This window comes from Ovis canadensis, chromosome 3 (assembly GCF_042477335.2).
Source record: "Ovis canadensis isolate MfBH-ARS-UI-01 breed Bighorn chromosome 3, ARS-UI_OviCan_v2, whole genome shotgun sequence".
NCBI classification, from domain to species: domain Eukaryota; kingdom Metazoa; phylum Chordata; class Mammalia; order Artiodactyla; family Bovidae; genus Ovis; species Ovis canadensis.
The window spans coordinates 13195143-13208665 of NC_091247.1; the positions used below are offsets into that span (position 1 = coordinate 13195143).

General features: G+C 41.4%; 1 pseudogene; it reads left to right on the forward strand.

Moving 5' to 3' along the window:
- The first annotated feature begins 10719 nt into the window (after nucleotides 1–10719).
- On the forward strand, nucleotides 10720–13523 carry LOC138438041 (olfactory receptor 1J4-like; annotated as a pseudogene).

Consider the following 13523-nt stretch of genomic DNA (forward strand, 5'->3'; position numbering starts at 1 on the left):
GGAGCTACCCCATGTCCGAGGTCAGGGGAGGCGGCTGAGAGGAGCAACCCCATGTCCAAGGAGCAGTGGCTGCATGGTCAAGGAGGGCTGAGGGGAGCTACTCCACGTCGAAGGTCAGGAGGGGTGGCAGTAAGGAGATACCCCTCATCCAAGGTAAGGAGCAGTGGCTGTGCTTTGCTGGAGCAGCCGTGAAGAGATACCCCATGTCCAAGGTAAGAGAAACCCAAGTAAGACGGTAGGTGTTGCGAGAGGGCATCAGAGGGCGGACACACTGAAACCAAAATCACAGAAAACTAGCCAATCTGATCACATGGACCACAGTCTTGTCTAACTCAAAAAACTAAGCCATGCTGTGTGGGGGCCATCTAGGATGGGAGGGTCATGATGGAGAGGTCTGACAGAATGTGGTCCACTGGAGAAGGGAATGGCAAACCACTTCAATATTCTTGCCTTGAGAACCCCATGAACAGTATGAAAAGTTAAAATGATAGGCTACTGAAAGGGGAACTCCCTGGGTCGGTAGGTGCCCAATATGCTACCGGAGATCAATGGAGAAATAACTCCAGAAGACATAGGTAAGTGGGTGGTGTTATTAACGTGTAAGAATCACAAGGTTCTAAATTTAAATAATGTCTGGTTGAAGGAAAATGACAAGACTTGTCATAATATGGAAAATATTGTTCATTTATAATAAAATTTGATGGAGTTTTAGGAATGTGTTTAAACTAAAAAAAAAAAAAAAAGAATGAAGGGATGGAGCCAAAGCAAAAACAATACCCAGTTATGGATGTGACTGGTGATAGAAGCAAGGTCCGATGCTGTAAAGAGCAATATTTATTGCATAGGAACCTGGAATGTTAGGTCCATGAATCAAGACAAATTGGAAGTGGTCAAACAGGAGATGGCAAGAGTGAACATTGACATTTTAGGAATCAACAAACTAAAAGGGACTGGAATGAGTGAATTTAACTCAGATCATCATCATATCTACTACTGTGGGCAGGAATCCCTCAGAAGAAATGGAGTAGCCATCATGGTCAACAAAAGAGTTCAAAATGCAGTGCTTGGATGCAATCTCTAAAATGACAGAGTGGTCTCTGTTCGTTCCAGGGCAAACCATTCAATATCAAGGTAATCCAAGCCTATTCCCCAACCAGTAACACTGAAGAAGCTGAAGTTGAACGGTTCTATGAAGGCCTACAAGACTTTTTAGAACTAACACCCAAAAAAGATGTCCTTTTCATTATAGGGGACTGGAATGCAAAAGAAGGAAGTCAAGAAACACCTGGAGTAACAGGCAAATTTGGCCTTGGAGTACGGAATGAAGCAGGGCAAAGGCTAACAGAGTTTTGTCAAGAGAACGCACTGGTCATAAAAAACACTCTCTTCCAACAACACAAGAGAAGACTCTACATGTGGACATCACCAGGTGGTTATCCTGAAATCAGATTGATCATATTCTTTGCAGCCAAAGGTGGAGAAGCTCTATACAGTCAGCGAAAACAAGACCGAGAGCTGACTGTGGCTCAGATCAGAACTCCTTATTGCCAAATTCAGACTTAAATTGAAGAAGGTGGAGAAAACTGCTAGACCATTCGGGTATGACCTAAATGAAATCCCTTATGATTATACAGTGGAAGTGAGAAATAAATTTAAGGGACTAGATCTGATAGACAGAGTGCCTGATGAACTATGGACAGAAGTTCATGACATTGTACAGGAGACAAGGATCAAGACCATCCCCATGGAAAAGAAATGCAAAAAAGCAAAATGACTGCCTGGGGAGGCCTTACAAATATCCATGAAAAGAAGAGAAGCAAAAAGCAAAGGAGAAAAGGAAAGATATAAGCATCTGAATGCAGAGTTCCAGAGAATAGCAAGGAGACATAAGAAAGCCTTCTTCAGTGATCAATCCAGAGAAATAGAGGCAAACAACAGAATGGGAAAGACTAGAGATCTCTTCAAGAAAATTAGAGATACCAAGGGAACATTTCATGCAAAGATGGGCTCAATAAAGGACAGACATGGTATGGACCTAACCAAAGCAGAAGATATTAAGAAGAGGTGGCAAGAATACACAGAAGTGAAGTGAAGTGAAGTTGCTCAGTCGTGTCCAACTCTTTGTGACCCATAGACTGTAGTGTACCAGGCTCCTCTGTCCATGGGATTTTCCAGGCAACAGTGCTGGAGTGGATTGTCATTTCCTTCTCCAGGGGATCTCCCCAATCCAGGGCTCGAACCCAGGTCTCCTGCATTGTAGACAGATGCTTTACCGTCTGAGCCACCAAGGAAGTCACAGAAGAACTATACAAAAAAGAGCTTCACGACCCAGATAATCATGATGGTGTGATCACTAATCTAGAGCCAGACATCCTGGAATGTGAAGTCAAGTGTGCCTTAGAAAGCATCATTAGGAACAAAGCTAGTGGAGGTGATGGAATTCCAGTTGAGTTATTTCAAATCCTGAAAGATGATGCTGTGAAAGTGCTGCACTCAATATGCCAGCAAATTTGGAAAACTCAGCAGTGGCCACAGGACTGGAAAAGGTCAGTTTTCATTCCAATCCCAAAGAAAAGCAATGCCAAAGAATACTCAAACTACCGCACAATTGCACTCATCTCACACGCTAGTAAAGTAATGCTCAAAATTCTCCAAGCCAGGCTTCAGCAATACGTGAACCATGAACTTCCAGATGTTCAAGCTGGTTTTCGAAAAGGCAGAGGAACCAGAGATCAAATTGCCAACATCCACTGGATCATCAAAAAAGCAAGAGAGTTCCAGAAAAACATATATTTCTGCTTTATTGACCATGCCAAAGCCTTTGTGTGGATCACAATAGACTGTGGACAATTCTGAAAGAGATGGGAATACCAGACCACCTGACCTGCTTCTTGAGAAACCTGTATGCAGTTCAGGAAGCAACAGTTAGAACTGGACATGGAACAACAGACTGGTTCCAAATAGAAAAAGGGGTACGTCAAGGCTGTATATTGTCTCCCTGCTTATTTAACTTATATGCAGAGTACATCATGAGAAACACTGGACTGGAAGAAACACAAGCTGGAATCAAGATTGCCGGGAGAAATATCAATAACCTCAGATATGCAGAGGACACCACCCTTATGGCAGAAAGTGAAGAGGAGCTAAAAAGCCTCTTGATGAAAGTGAAAGAGGAGGGTGAAAAAAGCTCCAATGCTTTGGTCACCGGATGTGAACAGCTAGCTCACTGGAAAAAACCCTGATGCTGAGAAAGACTGAAGGCAGAAGGAGAAGAGTGAGACAAGGGTAAGATATTTCAATAGCATCACTGATGCAATGGACATGAACTCTGGAAAACTCCAGGAGATAGTGAGAGACAGGGAGGCCTGACATGCTGCAGTCCATGGGGTCACGAAGAGTCAGACATGACTGGGCAACTGAATGACAACAACAGTAAACGTATATGAAAGAGGAATAGATAAAAATGTGGCACATAACTGTTAGTGGGAATGTCAATTGATACAGCCACTATGGAAGATGGTATGCAGATTCCTTAAAAAACTAGGAATAAAACCACCACATGACCCAGCAATCCCACTCCTAGGCATATACCCAAGGGAAACCAAAATTGAAAAAGACATATGTACCCCCAGTGTTCACTGCAGCACTATTTACAATAGCTATAACATGGAAGCACCCTAGGTGTCCATCAACAGATGAATGGACAAAGAAGATGTGGTACATATACACAATGGAATATTCAGTTCAGTTCAGCTCAGTTGCTCAGTCATGTCTGACTCTTTGCAACCCCATGAATCACAGCATGCCAAGCTTCCCTGTCTATCACCAACTCCCAGAGTTTACTCAAACTTATGTCCATCGAGTTGGTGATGCCATCCAGCCATCTCATCCTCTGTCATCCCCTTCTCCTCCTGCCCCCAATCCCTCCCAGCATCAGAGTCTTTTCCAATGAGTCAACTCTTCTCATGAGGTGGCCAAAGTACTGGAGTTTCAGCTTCAGCATCAGTCCTTCCAATGAACACCCAGGACTGATCTCCTTTAGAATGGACTGGTTGCAGTCCAAGGGACTCCTAAGAGTCTTCTCCAACACCACAGTTCAAAAGCATCAATTCTTTGGTGCTCAGCTTTCTTCACAGTCCAACTCTCACATCCATACATGACTACTGGAAAAACCATAACCTTGACTAGACAGACCTTTGTTGGCAAGGTAGTATCTCTACTTTTCAATATGCTATCTAGGTTGGTCATAACTTTCCTTCCAAGGAATAAGCATCTTTTAATTTCATGGCTGCAGTCACTATCTGCAGTGATTTTGGAGCCCCCCCTCAAATAAAGTCTGACATGGTTTCCACTGTTTCCCCATCTATTTGTCATGAAGTGATGGGTCCAGATGCCATGATATTAGTTTTCTGAATATCAAGCTTTAAGCCAACTTTTTCACTCTCCTCTTTCACTTTCATCAAGAGGCTTTTTAGTTCCTCTTCACTTTCTGCCATAAGGGTGATGTCATCTGCATATCTGAGGTTATTGATATTTCTCCAGGCAATCTTGATCTTAGTTTTTTTTAATATTTAGATTTCATCTGGTTTTTCACCCTCCTCCTTCACCTTCATCAAGAGGTTCTTTTTGTTCCTTTTTGTTTTCTGCCATTAGAGTGGTAGCATCCTCCTATCTGAAATTGTTGATGTTTCTCCCACCAAGCTTGATTCTAGCATATAACTCATCCAGCCGGCATTTCTCATGGTGTGCTCAGCCCATAAGTTAAATAAACAGAGTGACAATAAGCAACCTTGTCTAACTCCTTTCCTTTCAAACCACCAGACATTTGTTCTCATCTCCTATGCTAGTAAGATTATTCTCAAAAACCTGCATGCTAGGCTTCAGCATTATGCGAACTGAGAACTTCCAGATGTCCATGCTGGGTTTAGAAAAGGCGAAGAACCAGAGATAAAAAAAAAACAACCAGACATTTAGTACTATGTATTATAAAGATAACTAATGAGAACTTACTGTATAGCAGAGGGAACTCTTCTCAGTGCTCCGTGGTGACCTAAATGGAAAGGAAATCCACCACAGAGTGTTGAGAAGAGTTCTCTGTGCTGTACAGTTCCCTGTGCTAAACTGTTATATTTAAATGGGGAGGGAGGAGGGAGAGGGGTTCAGGATGGGGAACACATGTATACCTGTGGCGGATTCATGTTGATGTATGGCAAAACCAATACAATATTGTAAAGTAATTAACCTCCAATTAAAATAAATAAATTTATATTAAAAAAAAAGAAAAACAAGGTTGGGCATATTAAAAAAATAATAAAATAAAATATAATAGTGTTATATTAAATTTTTGTATTTTAATACATAGCAGTATTGTGTGTTGGGAGAAGGTGATGGCACCCTACTCCAGTGTTCTTGCCTGGAAAATCCCATGGACAGAAGAGCCTGGTGGGCTCCCATCTGTGGAGTCACATGGAGTCGGAGACAACTGCAGTGACTTAGCAGCAGCAGCAGCAGCAGCAGCAGCAGCAGCAGCAGCAGCAGCAGCAGCAGCAGTAATGTGTTGCTGCTGCTAAGTCGCTTCAGTCATGTCAGACTCTGTGCGACCCCATAGACGGCAGCCCACCAGGCTCCCCCATCCCTGGGACTCTCCAGGCAAGAACCCTGGAGTGGGTTGCCATTTCCTTCTCCAATGCATGAAAGTGAAAGTGAAGTCGCTCATTCGTGTCTGACTCTTCACGACCCCATGGACTGCAGCCTACCAGGCTCCTCCACCCATGGGATTTTCCAGGCAAGAGTACTGGAGTGGGTTGCCATTGCCTTCTCCAAGTACAGTGTTAAATACTACTATATATTAAATAGAATAGCAAGGAGAGATAAGAAATCCTAAGTAAACAATGCAAAGAAATAGAGGAAAACTACAGAATGGGAAAGACTAGAGATCGCTTCAAGAAAATTAGAAATACCAATGGAACATGTCATGCCAAGATGGGCACAATAAAAACACAAATGGTATGGACTTAACTGAAGAAGAAGATATTCAGAAGAGATGACAAGAATATACAAGAGAACTATACAAAAAAATCCGAATAACCCAGATAACCATGATGGTGTGGTCACTTACCTAGAGCCAGACATCTTGGAGTGCAAAGTCAAGTGGGCCTTAGGAAGCATCACTAAAAACAAAGCTAGTGGAGGTGATGGAATTCCAGCTGAGTTATTTCAAATCCTAAAAGATGACGCTGTTCAAGTGCTGAGCTCCATATACCAGCAAATTTGGAAAACTCAGCAATGGCCATAGAAATGGAAAATGTCCGTTTTCATTCCAGGTCCAAATTAGGGCAATGTCAAAGAATTTTCAAACAACTGCACAGTTGCACTCATTTCACATGCTAGCAAAGTAATTCTCAAGATTCTCCAAGCTAGACTGGTTCAACAGTATGTAAAACAAGAACTTAAAAATGTTCAAACTGGATTTAGAAACTGCAGAGGAACCAGAGATCACATTGCCAACATCTGTTCAATCATAGAAAAAGCAAGAGAATTCCAGAAAAATATCTACCTCTGCTTCATTCCCTGGTGGCTCAGAGAGTAAAGCATCTGCCTGCAATGTGGAAGACCCGGGTCTGATCCCTGGGTCAGGAAGATCCCCTGGAAAAGGAAATGGCAACCCACTCCAATATTCTTGCTTGGAGAATCCCATGGACATAGGAACTTGATAGGCTACAGTCCACAGGGTCTCATAGAGTTGTACATGTCTGAGCGACTTCGCTTTCTTTCTACTTTCTTTTCTGTTTCTTTGACTGCACTAAGGCCTTTGACTGTGTGGATCACAACAAGCTTTGGAAAATTCTTCAAGAGATGGGAATACCAGACCACCTGACCTGCCTCCTGAGAAACCTGAATGCAGGTCAAGAGGTAACATTTAGAACTGGACATGGAACAATGGACTGGCTCCAAATTGGGAAAGGAGTACCTCAAGGCTGTTTATTGTCACCCTGCTTATTTAACTTCTATGCAGAGGACATCATGAGAAATGCCAGTATGGATGAAGCACAAGCTGGAATCAACATTGCCAAGAGGAATATCAATAACCTCAGATATGCAGATGACACCACCCTTATAGTAGAAAACCAAGAAGAACTAAGGAGCCTCTTGATGAAGGTGAAAAAGGAAAGTGAAAAAGTTGACTTATAATTCAACGTGCAAAAAACTAAGATCATGGCATTCGGTCCTGCCACTACATGGCAAACAGATGGGAAAACAATGGAAATCATAACAGACTTTATTTTCTTGGGCTCAAAAATCACTGCAGGTGGTGATTGCAGCCAGGAAATTAAAAGACCCTTACTCCTTGGAAGAAAAGCTATGACCAGCCTAGACAGCATATTAAAAAGCAGAGACATTACTTAGCCAACAAAGATCCGTCCAAAGCTATGGTTTTTCCAGTAGTCATACATGGATGTGAGAGTTGGACCATAAAGAAAGCTGAGCCAAAGAATTGACACTTTTGAACTGTGGTGTTGAAGAAGACTCTTGAGAGTCCCTTGGACTGCAAGGAGATCCAACCAGTCCATCCTAAAGGAAATCAATCCTGAATAATCATTGGAAGGACTGATGCTGAAGCTCCAATACTTTGGCCACCTAATATGAAGAGTTGACTCATTGGAAAAGACCTTGATGCTGGGAAAGATTGAAGGCAGGAGAATGGAACAACAGAGGATGAGATGGTTGGATGGCATCATTGACTCAGTGGACATGAGTTTGAGCAAGCTCTGGGAGATGGGAGAAGGGACAGGGAAGCCTAGCATGCTGCAGTCCATCCAGTCGCAAAGAGTTGGACATGACTGATCAACTGAACAACAACAGAATTGTATACGTATGGCTAATTCACTTTCCTCAAGAGCAGAAACTAATAAACATTGTAATTATATGCCGATAAAATTTTTAAAGAAGAGTTTCTTTTGAATTGCAGATGCATTTTATTATTACGAAGTCAAGATTATGTTTTTTTAAAGAGTTCATGACTTCTGTGGCTTATCTAAGGAAATGTTGCCTACACCATGGTTTTATACTTATAGCTTTTACACAATTGCTCCGTTTCAAGTTATTTTTTGCATGTAGTGCAGCCAAAAGTCCATGTTCACTTAAGACATATTGATACTGAGTCATGCTGACATCATTTTCTGAAACAATATCCTTGCCACATGAAATTGCCTTGGTGCATTCATAAACTATTAATTGACCTTGTGTGTATTGACTGATTTCAAAATTATTCACTGTTCTATTGATCTATATTCCTATTCTCATGCCAATATTATTATTTTCTTTGCTATGGATTATAAAAGTTTTGAAATTAGGTAAAGTAAGTCTGGCAGTTTTTTTCTCATTTTAAATTATTATGGTTTCCCTTTCATGTCTGTGTAAAATTAAGAAGTATCTTCAAAAAGTAGGCTGCTCACTGTTTATAATAGCCAGGACATGGAAACAACCTAGATGTCCATCAGCAGATGAATGGATAAGAAAGCTGTGGTACATATACACAATGGAGTATTACTCAGCCGTTAAAAAGAATTCATTTGAATCAGTTCTGATGAGATGGATGAAACTGGAGCCAATTATACAGAGTGAAGTAAGCCAGAAAGAAAAACACCAATACAGTATACTAACACATATATATGGAATTTAGGAAGATGGCAATGATGACCCTGTATGCAAGACAGGGAAAGAGACACAGATGTGTATAATGGACTTTTGGACTCAGAGGGAGAGGGAGAGGGTGGGATGATTTGGGAGAATGACATTCTAACATGTATACTATCATGTGAATTGAATCGCCAGTCTATGTCTGACGCAGGATGCAACATGCTTGGGGCTGGTACATGGGGATGACCCAGAAAGATGTTCTGGGGAGGGAGGTGGGAGGGGGGTTCATGTTTGGGAATGCATGTAAGAATTAAAGATTTTAAAATTTAAAAAATAAAAAACTAAAAATTAAAAAAAAAAAAAAAAATAAAAGTGACCAGTGGGATTGTTAAAAAAAAAAAAAAAAAAAAAAACAAAAAGTAGGCTGCTAAAAAAAAAACAAAACAAAAAAAAAAACAACAAAAAGTAGGCTGCTAATGTTTTTAGCTTTGATGGCTTGACCCTGTAGGTCAAATGGGGGAGAGAACCAGCTCTATGATAATATTGAATTATCTAGTGTGTGTGCAAGGTATATCTCTATTTTCATCTTCTTTATTTCACCATAAATATTTTGTGCTTTTTAATGTACTAGTATTGCAGGTATTTTGGTAAATTCATCCATATGTATTTTTCAGTTTTTATACTGTTATAGATAGTGTCTTAAAACTTTTCAATTCTCCATGCTAGGATATAAAGTACCATTGATTTTGGGGTTTTGTTCATCAGCTTTGTAATCCTGCTACCTTGCAAAATCACTTAGTGCAAACCGATTTGGAGGGAGATTCTTTTTTGTTTTCTTTTCCCTGTTTTTCTCCCTTTTTAAAGATAAGTTTATTTCTTACTTGTTCATTTTATCGCTATTATTATTAGGTTTATGTCTTTTTTAGCATTGGTTTTTATCCCAGTCCTTCTATGGTGTCATTTTGTGTGTGTGCTGGTGCTATGCAAAATGTAAGATCTTTACCAACTTTATACATAAACGTAAGATTAAGCAATATGTAACCAGCATCTGGAGTGACATTTAAGTCTGTGGTATGTCCCCAGCTCTAGTCTGTTTGGGTGTAAAGAAGGAAATCAAAACGTTGGAAGGAGTTTGATATTTGATACATGTATAGAATATTACAATAGCAAATTACTTCACTGTTTATTTATTTCATTCTATAAGCTCTGACTTAAGCAATCCCTTAGGTGAATGAAGACAGTCTGGCTTTATTACCTCTCTTTTCACAGAGTTCAATTTAACCTTCCATTCTTCATGTATTTTTCCTGGACATTTCAAAGTTAGGTTCTTCTGTTTTCAAAGGAGCATGAAGTTCCTCACGGGCATGGGGGAATCATGATAATGGAGCCTGTAAAACTGGAAGCTTTGGAGATGTGAAAGTAACCGTGATCAGACAACTGACACAGAGAAGATTTCAAGGCATTGTATAATCTTTAGTAAGGTTTAACTTTATTAAAGAATTCAAGATTTTTCATTAAGGAATCACTGAGTTAATTCAACAATTTTGTTGTTGTTTAGTCATTAAGTTGTGTCCAACTCTTTGTGACTCCATGGACTGCAGCATGTCAGGTTTCCCTGTCCTTCACCACCTCCTACAGTTGCTCAAAATCTTCCCTGGTAGCTCAGCTGGTAAAGAATCTGCCTGCAATGCAGGAGACACCCGTTCAACTCCTAGGTCAGGAAGATCCACTAGAGAAGGGATAGGATACCCACTCCAGTGTTCTTGCACTTCCCTGGTGGCTCAGATGGTAAAAAATTCGCCTGTAATGCAGGGCACTTGGGTCAATACCTGGGTTGGGAGGATCCCCTGGAGAAGGCAATGGCTACCCACTCTAGTATTCTTGCCTGGAGAATTCCATGGACAGAGGAACCTGGCGGGCTATAGTCCATGGGGTCACAAAGAGTTGGACATGACTGAGGGCTTTCACTTGCTTTCACTTTTCATGTCCATTGAGTTGGTGATGCCATCCAACCATCTAATGCTCTGTCACCAGTTTCACTTCCTGCCCTCAATCTTTCCCAGCATCAGTGTCTTTGCAATGAGTTGGTTCATCAGAACTATTCAGCAAGAGTGCAGCTAAAATTTTTAAATTTTAAGTAGATTGACATGTTGATGTTATATGTATTCTTTATATTTATATGCATAGATGTAGATATGCAAATATTATTGCGATATATTCTTATAGGGAAAGAAAGCTATAAAATACCATATAAAATAAATCCCATTTATGTAAATATAAAATTTCTTGAATAAAATCCACTTTAGAAGGATAAATGTATAATGGAAGGGTGAAGTTCTTTGATGTACTTCTTTCCATTCATATCTATGTTATTGTATTTGGGTTTCCATCATGAAGAAGAATTAATTTTAAAAGCAGAAAATCAAAAGGGAATTTCCACTTGGAAAATAAATCCCTGCTCACATACCAGGCTATGACTTAATTCAGGGAAGCATTAAGGGAAGGGTAAGAAGGTCTTTTACATCTTTTGGGGGGCTCACATCCACAGGGCATCACCATGATGTTCTTCCTAAGGACAATGTTTCCTCAAAATCTGCCCTTAGGACCATGTGCATCAGAATTCCCTGGTTGCAGAGTTCAAGAAAGAACATCACTGGAGGTGGGCTGGGATCTGCAACTTTAACAAGCTCCCTAGGGGATTCTGTGGCACATCAAAGTTTAGGAACGACTGCCCGAGGGCGTCTGTCTTGGAGAGAGTAAGAAGAAAACTGAGCAATTAATCTTTGTTTAATGCATGTCTCTAACCAGGAGTTTGGGGTCTGTTCCCTTGAGTCTTCTCCCTGTTGGGCAGATGATAGTGTTCACACTCCATTCTGAACTTGGAGATGAACTCCTTGGAGACAAACTCCAAGGCTCATGGATTTTTTCTCTCTGATGCTGGTAAGAGGTTCAGGACCACAGAATTGGCTACATATGGTCTCCAGGTGTCCTACGGAGAAACTGAGAAACCTGTCCTTACTCTCAGCAGCCAAATCACATTAGCATAAAGTTCAGAGCATAGCTGGTTTCCTTTCCCTATAGCAGGTGTGTATTTGTGTGTGTGTGTGTATGTATGTATGTGCACAAGTGGTCTTATTTATGTCAGTTCTCATGCTAGTACCTAAAGACAAGGGGAGAAGGCATATCATGGCTTATCACTTTGACTCTTGATGACAACTCTTTTTATTATGGGTGTGCCTATTCATGAGGTCAGGAGAGTTTGTTGGATCAAGAGAAGATTAGATAATGATAAATATGAGTACTAGTAAAAAAAATATGTGACTGACAGTAATATTTTTACTTTGTAAAGCAGTGATATTGCAAGGCTGAGATATACGACCCTCTGAGTTCAATCAAGAGATATGATTCTTTTCTCTTCAGCCTTTATACATAATTGAAACTTTGGCAATGTATTTTTGATCCACTTCCCTGTGAGAATTTGTTGTTGAAACTTCCTCCCTATACTTTACTTAGGAAAGGTAAGATTTCAGAAAAATCATTATGTCACAATCTGAAAGTCAAACCATAGGATTGTTCTTAAATGTACAGAAACAGAATAGAAATGAGGGAGATTTTCACTTACTATCTATCCCTCTACTAAGATGCTGTGACATTTTCTCTTTGTTGAAAAGACACAGCTGCAAATTATGACTTAGAGATGGCCCCTCTCCTAGATGATGGAAAAGTGCCACTGAGCCAGTTTCTGTTCTGTATCAAACCTCTTCTTGGTTGGTAAATTCCCTGTTTTACATGGTAACGCCATACATTTAAGGGTTTTGCAGGGACATGGCAATGCAGGCAGACACTGACATTCACCAGCAGAAAGGACTCATTATTTTCTGCCTCTGTAGTGAAAATGTGCTACTTTACTATCCTTTTGTTCACAGCAGACAGGAGAGGAGCATGAAGAGGCAGGAAAATAGCAGCGTGTCTGAATTCCTCCTCCTGGGACTCCCCATCTGGCCAGAGCAGCAGGGCATGTTCTTCGCCCTGTTCCTGGGCATGTACCTGACCACGGTTCTGGGCAACCTGCTCATCCTCCTGCTCATCAGGCTGGACCCTCACCTCCACACCCCATGTACTTCTTCCTCAGCCACTTGGCCCTCACTGACGTCTCCTTTTCATCTGTCACCATCCCTAAAATGCTGATAAACATGCACACTCTGGATCAATCCATCCCCTATGCAGGGTGCATAACACAGATGTATTTCTTCCTCTTTTTGACTGATCTGGAGGATTTCCTGCTCACCTCAATGGCCTATGATCGGTATGTGGCCATCTCCCACCCTCTCCACTACAGCACCGTCATGGGACAGGGGCTGTGCACCTTTCTAGTAACTGTGTCCTGGATTCTCTCCTGTGCCAATGCCCTGTGTCACACCCTCCTCCTGACCCGGCTGTCCTTTTGTGCTGACCACAGCATCCCCCATTTCTTCTGTGATCTTGATGCCCTGTTGAAGCTCTCCTGCTCAGACACATCCCTCAATGAGCTGGCCATTTTCACAGCAGGAGTGGTCGTCATCATCCTCCCATTAATATGTATCCTCACCTCTTATGGATGCATCGGGGCCACCATCCTGAAGGTCCCCTCCACCAAGGGGATCTGCAAAGCATTGTCCACATGTGGCTCCCACCTCTCTGTGGTGTCTCTGTATTATGGAACAATTATTGGACTGTATTTTTTCCCCTCATCCAGCACCTCCAGGGACAAGAGCACCGTCGCCTCTGTAATGTACACAGTGGTCACTCCACTGCTGAACCCCTTCATTTATAGCCTCAGGAACAGGGACATGAAGGGGGCCCTGGAGAGACTCTTGCACAGGGCAAAAGTCTTGTCTCAATGA